Source organism: Oreochromis aureus, linkage group 16, assembly GCF_013358895.1.
Source record: "Oreochromis aureus strain Israel breed Guangdong linkage group 16, ZZ_aureus, whole genome shotgun sequence".
Lineage (NCBI taxonomy): Eukaryota > Metazoa > Chordata > Actinopteri > Cichliformes > Cichlidae > Oreochromis > Oreochromis aureus.
Window position 1 is genome coordinate 25199338 of NC_052957.1, and position 10183 is coordinate 25209520.

The window sequence follows — 10183 nt, forward strand, 5'->3', positions numbered from 1 at the left end:
ATGCAGACTAAAATGAAATCCTGAATGAAATCCTTTGATAGCCTCACCACGATGACACAGTGGTCTAGTAATTCTTTCGCCCAAATCTGTCCAGCTGCTTGCCATTCAGTCTCACAAAAGGCAAATCTTGTGCAATGAAATTCAGTCCATAGTCCTGGGGACAAGACAAAACATGCACATTGTATAAGAAATGTAATTGAATTATATAGACTCAAAAATGTCAATGTCTTGAATATGCTTACAGCTATTTGTCCAATATTAGTTGTCTTTACATTCCTAAACCATGGTTGCCTTGACAATTTACATATAACACTATCATACTTATGTCTTGATGCTTGCTCAATCACCCAAGTAAGTAAATCCCAAAAGGTTGATTCTGTTCATCTGGATGTAGCATTTTCAGTGGGAGAAATGTTTCGTCACTCATCCAAGTGACTTCTTCAGTCTCAGCTGACTGCAGGTTTCCCCAACCTTATAAACAGTACATTGCACAATGACTGAAACTAGCAGCACTGAATGAAAAATGGGCTGGGAGGTCAGTTCCTTGATCATTAATATGCAAATTCATCACCATTGATCAACACTACTCATCAAAGTCCATCAAAATTAAAGAAAATCAAATTTCAGGATGTACCACAATTCACAGATCACATTAACTCGGTGGACCGACACATCAAATTCACCAGGGAGGATATGAAAAGTGGCAGGTTGGCCTTCTTAGACTGTGAGATTTCCATCAGGAATGGGATACATCTAAAAGCTGATGTGTACCGGAAACGTGCACATACGGATCAGTATTTAAATTTTGACTCTCATCATCCACTGGAGCATAAACTGGGTGTCATCAGGACACTACTGTCATGGCTGTGTGTAGGCAGGCAGGAAGAGAGGACCCAAAATGCAGGACTCACGGAGGCAGAGGTAACTCAAAATACACAGCTTTATTGCTGGTAAGAAGCAGAACAGGAAAACACTAACTAAACTGGGGGAACAGAATAACTAGGCAGGTTGGCAGGCTGGCGAACAGAACACACAGAGGAAGCGAGGGTGAACAGACGTTAACGACGCGACAGTGAGCACAGGAAAACACAGGGCTTAAATACACAGAGGGAGTCATCAAGGAATTAGAGACAGAAGGGGAACACAGCTGGGAGGAATAAGACCTAACGAGACAGGGAGAGCAAAGCTGGAACACTGACATCAGACAGGAACATGAACCTTCAAAGTAAAACAGGAAACAGAACACACTTAACTAAGACACGGACTAGACAGAGAGAGGCAGACTTGACGCTGCACTACACCGGCAATAATAACAAAATACAACCCGAACCTAAGTCATAATGCAGAAACATACCAGAATAACTGAAACACAGATCCATAATAAAAATCAACAAAGCACCAGAGAAAACATAAAGAACAATCATTCAAAACCAAAACATAAGGAACTCAAATGCTGGATCGATCCGACCCAGGACCGTGACAGCTACAACACAGAGTGAACACCATCCCCATAGACACGGCAGCCAGGGAAGCAGAAGAACATCACATCAAGATGGCCCTGAGTAAATGTGGTTATCCCAGCTGGACTTTTGTCAAAGCTGGGAAGGCACCAAAAGAAAGCTCCAGCCGATCCAGGAGAGAAGGACAACCGCTGCCTAAGCGAAAACCTGTAGTGATCCCATATGTGTCAGGAGTATTGGAACAGTTGAGACGCATTTTTTCTAAACACCGTGTCTCTGTGGCTTTTAAACCCCAAAACACGCTACGCCAAAAATTGATCCACCCCAAGGATCGGGTCCCCTGATACAAACAGAGTAACATAGTATACGCTGTTAAGTGCCAGGAGGATTGCCAGGATTTATACATCGCGGAAACCAAACAACCTCTGGCCAAGCGGATGGCACAACACAGAAGAGCTACCTCGTCAGGCCGGGACTCTGCAGTCTATTCACAACTACAGGCCAGTGGACACTCTTTCAGTGATGAGGATGTACACATCCCGGACAGGGAGGAAAGCGTGTCTCTGCGCAGAGGCGCAGAAAGGGGAAATGACGTAGAGAATTCCCACAATAATCCAATAGCGCATGGCAACACCTGCGCATTCCGCCAATGTGTCAATATTCCAAAAAAAAAAATAAAAATCCTAGGTCCATCATTTGGTTCGGGGATTTGAATAAAAAAAAAAAAGTCTCTGCAAATCTAAAAGTCTCTGTGTGGTCAACAACAGACACACATAATGCTATATCGTGGTCTAAACCAATCAGAGATAGTCAAGGGTGGAACCTCAGATGCCCATGTCCAAGGTAAGATGTTCAGATATTGAGATGTTCAGTTCGAAGCCTTTGAAGCACTTTTAATTTTGACTTTCTTTTTATTTAAGATATATCTTGAGATATTTTAATTTTGTTTAAATTTCAGCTCAGTGAAGCACTTTAAACACAAGAACTTTTTCAGTACTGTATTTTTCGGACTATAAGGCACACTTAAAATGCTTTAATTTCTTCAAGAGTGCGCCTTATGTATAAATTCTGGTTGTGCTTACTAACCGTGAAATGATTTTATGTTGCACACGACGCTCAAAAATCTGCCAAAATGTTTTAGTACAACTTTGGTAAGCTACGAAGCTGTACCGGTTGATAGATTGTTGGAGCATTACGGCTACTGTAGGTAATACGTACCGTGCTTCAACATAGTATTACCGTACTGTGGGTGTATAAGGACTCCAAAATGGCACCTGTTAAGAGACATGCTTACGAAGCGGATTTCAAACTCTATCAGTCACGTAGTAGAACATGGGAATAGAGCAGCTGCGAGAGAATTCAACATTAATGAATCAATGGTATGGAATGAGTTGAGTAAAGTTTGACTTATCTGACTATTTGGTTTCGCTCAATGCACCTTATAATCTGGTCCGCCTTATGGTAAAAAAAATATGGTAACATATCTTTCTTGTAGAAATGTGCTCCAAATAAAGAACTTTGTATTGACAAGATTGTTAGTTAATAATTTACAAATCAATATTGTCTGTATGGACAGCAATTAAAAAAAAAGTGAACATGTAAAGTAGAGGTGTTAAGCGATGCGGTTGAAAAATTTGGGTGCACCTAACTTTTGTACGTGTAACTTTTTTAGGCACACCAGTGCAACCATAGCAAAAAGTTAGTCTAGAGCCCTGGTTTCAATGCTGGACTCTCTTACCGCCTGTGTGCGTCACGTCACCTCTGGGGAGACTGGCGGTAACCGCATCTTGCATGCAAGCTCTCCATCCCTGGAGGGAGCCCGGGCTGCTGGGGTCTTGGATTGGGAGGGTGTTATTTTGCAAGGTGGTGTCCACAGATGCTTCCCTAGGGGGGTGGGGAGCGCTGTGTGAGGGGGCATCAGTAAGAGGGATCTGGACCACACCCCAGAGAGAAGGTCTTTGACCAGTGTCAGTATATCGTGTTGCATAATTCACCAGAACTCATACAAAGTGATATTCACATGCACTCTGGCAAAATGTCCCGATGAGGCCCATACCAATGCACTCAAACGGGACCTCCATTATCAGTAATGGTGCTTTTGGAATGGCCGGCTGGTTAACCAGCTGACACTCTGGGCAGGATGCGCACCATTGGCGCACATCTGCCCAGATGCTCAGCCAATGAAATCTGGCCATTATTTGCTCCAGAGTTTTGTCATATTCCATATGCTCTATCATGGGGTTATAACAAGCCACCTGTAAAATAAGTGGAACACAACTGGGTGTGTTCCTCTTCTGTGAGAGTGTCACCACTCATTCAATAAAGCCTATCTTTAATCTATACAAAAAGCTGGTCGTTCAGTGCTGTGTCAGGACGCACCATAAATTTTCATCACTTGGTCAAAGACTGAGCATAGAGTTTCATCAAGCGACTGCTCAAATGGGAAATCACCCATGGAGTGAATCACTGGAGGCCCTGCCATCTCCTCCTCTCCAGAGTCAGTGTCGAATGACCTTGCATCACTGCTGAGTGCAGCGCAGACACTATATGTACATGTACATGTACATGTCCTACAAGGTCATGGACGCATCCCCACACACTGACCCAAAAGGTTATTAAACCCTGGCCAATCTGTCCCCAGAATTAAGGGATGTGTCAGGCACGAGCTAACTGTAGCCTTTACACTATGCATTTTCCTCTTATATTTTATTTGCAGTGGCACTATGGGATATTTGTGTATGTCCCCATGTATACACCTAACCTCCACCCACTCTGCCTCCAACAATGCCCCTGACTGAACCAGGGTTTGGTAGACGAGGGACTGTGTACAGCTCAAGTCCACCATGGCATGGCATATACCCCTATGACATCTTACCGGAAAACTATATGTATCTTCCTGGACGGGGGAAGCCCCAGCAACGTGGAACACCTGACCCACCTCAATTAGCGGACACTCTCAGAGGAGGTGTCCCGGTCGCCGGCTCCTCCAACACTCCTGCCCCAATGTCCATGCGATCCCCGGTCATCCTGTGCAGGACCACCGCAGGGCAAGGAGAAAGAGACGATGGCAGAAAAGAAGCACCAGACAGAGTGTCCAGGTTTTCTGAATCTTGCATCTGCTGGTTGGCCTGGTCCTGTAGTGCCTCTAGGTGCTTGAGCTGCATCACCACCTGCTCCAGGTGCATAGCTGCCAGCTCCGCCACCATCTTAGCCAGGCTGTGTACTGGCTGCATGAGCCGTGTATCAGATATCTTGCGGTTTATCATTTAACACCACTGTGGACAGCAAGGACCCGGGTGTCATGTGCTTGCAGCAGCTTTGGAGCCATTGCCACCTGCACACTCCTCTCTCCTTCAGGTTTGGCATCACTGAAATAAGGAGAGCACAATTACTGAAGTCCATTCAACTGCCCTGCCAGCCTCCCTGGTGCTGCCCCTCAAGCCCACTGCACCACCCCTCCACTGCAGCAGAGCCGTAGATCGCACATTTGGCACAATGGACAATTGAATTACTTGGATTACTGGGCAACATTTGTTGGATATGTCACTAAAAATGTCCCCAAAAGGCCCAAATACAGTGTTTTGGCTTCAAAATAACCTGGATCTAATAAAATATTTAACAATTATTTAATCTTTTTTTATAATTAAAAATGGCCTAAAGGCAACATATAATCTTACATTTAGTTAAAAAGCCTCCTGTACAATATACAGAACACTTTAATCATAATTTGAAGCTTGTAATACAGAGTTTAGTGAGAGGAAGAAGGGCAAAAGCACTGTGTGGTTAAGAAGGCAGCAGATGGCTAAGAACCAAAAACTGTTGAAGAAATTGTTTTGCTTATTCACTGTATTTGGTTCATAAATGTACATTTCAATGTGACTCAGCAACCTCACCTTCTAACAACTCTCATGTTGTGCTAGCAGAACTAGACTGTGGTCAGCTCTGCCGAGGAGTGGGGCAGTGATAGAGAGGCAATGCAGTACAGTAAAAACAAGAGGCTTTCAAAAATTACTAACATTTCTCAGGTTCAGCATTTAGTTTATTGTCCGTGTAATATTTAACTGGTTAAATACTTTTTAGAAGCCACCTTTGCATTCTAATTTTAAACAGCATTGTAAAGTGCTATGTAAAATTAAGCCACTTCATAAGGTATTTCATTAGGGACACCTCTTCAGTTACTTCTTAATGCAAATATCTATTTAGACAATCACATGGCTCCTGTGTGCCATGTGATTGTGTGGATAAAGTGTAAGGCTGTATGTGGATAAAACCACATGTATCCATGCAGGCCCAAGTGGGTGTGCTCGCACAAATAAACAGATAAGCTGTCTGTAAACCTGCCTGATTTCCCGTCATATGTCAGCACAAAGTAAGGTTTTCTGAGGAACAGCTATCAACTAAAAGAGTAGAAATATGTTTTTTGGAAGACAGTGAACTAAATAGTGTGCTGGCAAACAAAACCAAATACACATATTCGGACTGTCACTGCTGATATGAGTTACTAATGGGGATATACGAGATATGAGAACACTTAACAGCTTTTAAAACACATTGCTAACATGTTCACAGATTTTTTTCATGTAAGATGCAAAAGGAAGTGTATGGGTCATCAGTAACAGATGTTACAGTAACATAAACTTGTGGTATAAACTAGAAAATGAGAAGTAACTCTAAAATGTTCATAGATCTTTATCAACGATGCTTGGCTGAGAAACAGTTTTGCAAAAATGTTGTAGATAAAAATGTAATATCTCTCTCTTGTGTTTTTAACAAGCTTAAACATTTTGTTTCTCAGCCCTGAAAAAAATGTATGTGGGTTCTTCTTTTGTTTATATAAAAACATATTAAGTACATTTTGGGGGAAAAAACAAACAAACTATGAATGCACACACAAGTACATGAAAGGAGTCCAAAGTCTTTGCAGGTCACAGTCTGAGGTACATCAAGGCAAACATTCTGAAATTTAAACAACAAAAATGGAAGGTATTCAAAATCAAATGAGCTTCATACCATTTGTTCTAACCAGGTTAACCAGGTTTTCGACCAGCACCACATGTTACAACAAACTGTTAAGGAGGTTGTGATGCTAAAGATATTAATAGATGACATTCCAATCCTACTGTATGCATAATCATTTAGGGTATCAATCTATTTGTTGACCATAAACTAAGTGTTTGCAAAAGATAGAAACAAAAGATATACATTTGTAGATGATGAATGTTATATTAACAATATACAAATGTGGTAAGCATGAAAATCTCATTAGAAAATGTTTAATAAATACACAGATCATTTTTCATGAACAAATAATGAACAAATGTTTGTAAATGATCAGTATATAACTTGCTGATGTATTCTTTTTAAGGTAGCCTATCAAAAGTGCAAAAAGTGATTAGGGTATTTTTAATTTTATAAACAAATTATATTAAATATGTAACTGGACTGTCGAGCACTAGAGGTGTTTGTACCTTACCTGTTATAGATGATAATTCCTTACATGTAAATGTGTTACATATCATTAATAGAGCTTCTTTGCTTGTAATAAATTAGATTTATGCATATACAAGTTATTAACAAATCTTTCTGCATCCCCTTATTCTAAAGTTTTCACCATATAAAAACAATATTGTTATCGTTTATTATGTGTTTTTTCCTTCTTTTTTATTATTTAAGATTTATCCAACTTTAAGTGAGCTGAAATATAAAGACAGGTTAAAATCATTTTTGCTATAAGAATTTCTTAAACTACATCTAAATATAACAGAAGGATGTCTGAAACAGAATCACACATTTATAAAAGAGAGGTAGCACAAGCAGCATGAAACCATTTTTTATCCACTTATATTAGTTGAGCATTTAACAGGAATGTGGCTAGCAAGAAACTGAATTACAAAAAAAGTTTATATTTAGGAATTACAAAAAATAGCATAAAATAGCATTTTACTGTAGATGCTGTTTTATCATGGACATATAACATGGACATATAAGCAGAGAAGTGTATGTTATACATTTAACAACTGACGCTAAAGATTTCTGGGAAATAGTATTTGCTATAGTATTTTGGAAATGCAGTTGAAACCCCCAACACCAGAACTAATGGATTTATCTATGCCAGAGGTGGGGAACTCCAGGCCTCAAGGTCCGGTGTCCTGCAGGTTTTAGATATCACCCTGGGTCAACTCACCTGAATCAAATGATTAGTTCATTACCAGGCCTCTGGAGAACTTCGAGACATGTTGAGGAGGTCATTTATCCATTGAAATCAACTGCGTTGGATCAAGGACACATCTAAAACCTGCAGGACACTGGCCCTTGAGACCTGGAGTTCCCCCAACCCTGATCTATACAATTATCTGAAATCATGAATGAGGGGGGCTGATCTTTACGATGGACTTCTGCAAGTCATTCATTCCAATCAGTCACTGCAAGGTGGTCCACCAGTAATTCCTCTGTGTGGTTCCTCCTGAGCCGCCAGACATTCCAGGCCCTGTTTAAATGTTTGGTATGAGCTCCTATTTGAGCATCAACAAGTGCTGGTTAACAGTGTAATGCCTGTAACCTCGCGGGGATAAGCCTGCCACTCATCGCTGATGATTGTGGATCCTCTTTTGGCGTGATGAGCTATAAGTGGAATCAGTTCTCTTTTTGTCCTGTTTTCAAGAAATCAGAGAACCTGATGTCACTCCTCGGTAGAAAGCCCCCAGAATATCGAGTTTAACCAAAATACCAGACATTTGCTGTGTTATCAGATGCAGTAATCAGCATTTATTTAAGCAAAAATGGCATAGACTCTATGCCATAGAGTATGGCATCCACATGTGAACACATCTCTCCTAACCCTGCCTTACAAGCCAGATCGCTCCAATCTCTGCTTCTCCACAGCAACCCCTGCTGTTAGTGGTAGCTTTTTTAAACTATAGAAATGATTTACCTGACATCAGAAAAATACACAATCAGCTTTACTGTTATGACACAACATTAATGTGAGAAATTAATGTCTGTTGATGCAGAAGTGGTGGTGGATGGCCCAGCTGTGCATGTGGTGGTGGATGGCTCAGTTGTAGATTTGGTGGTGGATGGCCCAGCAGTGGAGGTGGTGGTGTTGGATGGTTCAGAGGCAGTCATCATGTTAGTGATGGATGGTTCAGAGGAAGAATCAGAAGCCAATCCAGTAATGGGACACTTGAGTGGAACTCTGTTTTTGTGGTTGTTCCTCTGTAAACACTATCAAGTGATCTATGTATACGTTGGGTGTTGTCACACCTTGGCTGTCAAAAAGATCCCCGCTTTTTCCTGTGATAACAGCAATGTTGTAGGGGCCAAGGTAGCTAGGAACTATCTTGCCTCCTCTCCTCTGCTGCCTCCTCATGTTCAGCATCCACGCTCAATCAAAACAATATAAAAAACCCCAAAAGAAAACCTTATCTCAATCTTCATGCCCACATGAAAATTGAGAATAGGTTTGACTTTGTTTTTTTTAGATTGTTTTGATTGAGCTGTTTTGCTATTTGACATAGCAGTCTGAAACATGCTGTCGAGCTTCAGAATTTCATCTGTATGCTACTCAGCAGACAAAATGTCCTCCACACTGCTGTCCACCTATAAAATGATGATTATGTGATATTATACAAAGACATTAAAATAATTTCTGCAAGGTTACAAACATTAAAAAGTTATTTATTTTTAACAAACAAAGGTTTTAAAAAGAACTTAAACCTTAAACCAAGTATTCAGCAGGAATTTGAGTGTGATATCTCGCCTCTACCAAACATTAAAAACAAGGCAAATACTCTGTAGTCACATGGTGCTTTGTTCTCAGGCCAAAATGACGGCATGACAGCAATGAAATGACAGCATCTAACTGCCCCATTCATGTGGTCTGTCATTAACCAACTTAGACAGTGGTCTGCAAAATAAAATAGCAAAGAAATTCATTACGATATGAAAGAAAATTTTGTTACAAATATAAATACGTGTAAATTACATGATCACTTTGTATGGTACCATTCTTCCTCTCAAACAACCCATTTGTCTGCGGGTGGTATGGGGCACAGAGACCTCTTTCAATATTACGAATTTTGCTAACTTTCTTTTTGATCTGTAATAAGAAAATGTAATGATACAGGTAAAATAAGGTTAAACTGCACTGGTCAATGAGTTCAATTATAGCTGAATAATCTATACTCTAAATTATGGATTTATCTTTTGCATGTTGTAGCTGCTACTTCATTCACAAACGCCTTCCCTTGTTCAATAAGAATCTGCTTGGATGCTTTAAACTGATAGAATAACTTAAGAATACACTGGGTTACTTCATCAGTGCTCTTTGAGTTTAAAGGATATGCTTGGGGCCATTTAGTTAAATAGTCATTCAGTACACATATGTCCTGGATTCCATTCAAAGTCAACCCAAATGGCTGTGTTACCTTTTAAAGACAGAAAACATTGCTGATTACATGTGAGCAATTTAGTCTTGTATAATTCAGTTATTTTCAATTTTTTTTTTTGTTGACATGTAAAAAGAGAAAAGTAAAATAACAATACACCTAAAATGTTTGTCTTTTTAATTATGACCCCGCTGGCCCGGCATGCTACACACTGACTCACCTGAAAGTGCCAGGGGGCAGCAGTTTTTTAATGTATTTTCTATTTTTTGATTTCTTATGATATATGGGTAATATTGTTAAATTCTTGTGTCACATTTGTGTGTATTAGTATGGCTT